This window comes from Oratosquilla oratoria, chromosome 4 (assembly GCF_046742065.1).
Source record: "Oratosquilla oratoria isolate Oo_2021 chromosome 4, ASM4674206v1, whole genome shotgun sequence".
NCBI classification, from domain to species: domain Eukaryota; kingdom Metazoa; phylum Arthropoda; class Malacostraca; order Stomatopoda; family Squillidae; genus Oratosquilla; species Oratosquilla oratoria.
The window spans coordinates 8,040,197-8,042,696 of NC_134780.1; positions in this window are offsets into that span (position 1 = coordinate 8,040,197).

The following is a 2,500-nucleotide window of genomic DNA, read 5'->3' on the forward strand; positions in this document are numbered from 1 at the left end:
ATGTCAATCGGCCAGTTTTATCATGTTAATTTGAGGAGATTTGAATTTTCACTCATCTTTCACCAATTGATGTGGTCAGTTACCACATCAACTTTTCAGCTAGTTTTCTAATGTTCATACATCAGTGACATCGATAATGATCTTACCAATGTTTTACTTTATGAGCTTTCAAGAGAGAGGGGACGTCTTCGCCGTCAACGACGGACTGCCTTAACTAACTAACTAATGTTCATAAAATAAAAATTCACAACTGACATCAACTGAGGCGACAAATTAACGAAAAACTGGGATACTTTCAATTTTCATAATCATTTATTTTTTTGGTGAATTTGTACTTAGTAATGGCATGAATTTAGCCCTTTTTATTCGTTTATGATAAACTTCAGTGCTTGATAGGGATAGGATTTTCCTCAAACTTAAGTGAATAAGATAGAATGCTATACCATTAAATGAAACAGTAAAGGAGTCTCTAATTAAGGGGTATAGCCCTAATAGAATAGCCTAAGGCTTAAGTAACAAGGCTGACATTAAGGTTATTGGAGTTCTAGTAACAGGCAGGTCTTATAGTTGGAACCCCAAAACATCTACAGGTTGCCTTACCAAGAGCCCTTCACACTGGTAATTCCGAGCCGCGGTTGGGCTACGTTTGTTTATTCCAGTGGTTTTTAACTTTTTTTTTTTTTTTTTTGACCCAAAATCCTCTCCATCGATAGACCATGGTAACCCTCACCTTCATAAACACTTAGGCAAGAGTAGATATTGGTATTTTTATTGCCTCAATTAAATCGTCTATTTCTCTATGTTTTGCCTAACATTAAATGATAATGACTTAGGAATTCTACAATCAGGGTTAATACTTTGATGATATTTTGAAATCCTTGGTGACCCGTTCAACCGATTGGTGAGCCAACTTTGGGTCGTGACCCAAGGATTAAGAATCACTAAGTTATCTCTAACCTAACCTCATTGTCGTGAGGCCATACCTCAATGCATCACCCGAGAACACGCTTGATAAGGACCTAACAAACGTAGCCATGACCAAGAATCATCTATGGAGTCCAGGCAGAGAACGTCAAAGCTGGTACAATTGATAGATACAAAGTGAGATGAATTAGCAATAGTATACCACAATCTTACCATCTGCAGTAAACAGTAAATGCAATGCTGACAAGCAACGCTTAACATTCGGCTACTTCCCCTGTGCTTACGACAACATTACGATATTAACTACAAAGTAATGTCGTAACACATTAGTAAATTTCAACAAAAACCCACTGTGTTGGATAAGAAGAAATGAAATAAATAGATTCCATATATTTCGATCACGGACTGTGATCCTCTTCAGAGGATCACAGTCAGTCTCCAGCCTTCTTATCCAACACAGTGGGTTTTTGTTGAAAAATTACGATATTAGTTCCGCTAACCTGGACGAACCTTAGCATTTTCTTTTCGCTGTATTTTATGAGCCACTGAAAACAAATGAAAGAGTATAGAGAAGTCTTAATATCTTACCGGCTTTGATGACACATCGGAAGGTTCTCTGCACCCCTGATGTCTTCGTCTCGTAACCTAATTTTAGAACCCTAACTCCACTAACACCAGGGAATCCTTTTCCACAATACCTGTTGGAATAGATCAAACACCAATGTATCATTTAGTGTTAAAACTTAAACAGATAGGCCTACACTGATAAATTAATTACCAAACAAATAAATAAGAAAATGAATATAAGAATGAATAGATAAATAGATGAATGAATAGATTCATTAGTCAATAAGTAATTGAATAGATAAGTAGGTAAATGGATTGATATATGAATATATTGATAAACAGATAGATAAGTAGATAGATGGATAACAGATAAATAGGTAAGTAAATAAATAAACAAATAAATAAATAAATAAATAAATAAATAAATGAATAAATGAATTAATAGATAAGTAAATAAACAAATAAATGAATGAATAAGTAAATTAACAAGTAAATAAATAAACATATAAACAAATGAATAAATAGTTTAATAAATGAATAAATAAAACTCCTCTTCTTATTCTCGTAGAACCTTACAATACTTCGTAACCTCTTCCATACGGTGCCGCCTACGTAGGCGGCATGAGGAGCAAGTGGATACGCGAGGCTGCCATATCGGCGTCTTGCTTATATTAATTGTAGTTGTCCCTGCGTAACTGACATACTTAAGTACTTCTTCTCAACCTTATTCAGACTCTTTCTTTCTGCCTCCTTCAAACTCCAAGTCTACTTTATAGAGTGCTGTCCCCAGAACAGCTCTCTTGCGCGCCCTTTTCTTTAGGTTTATCCGATGATACATTTTTGTCATTAGACTTTTCATTTTCCCATGTGTTTTCGTCTTTCTTTCACTCTATAATTCAACTCCATGCCTACTACTTCTTTTCCTGCTACACATGGACCGAAATAAGTACAACTCTTTACTTCTTCTAGTCTATCGCTCTTTACACTCACCTTCAAACCACCACCACAC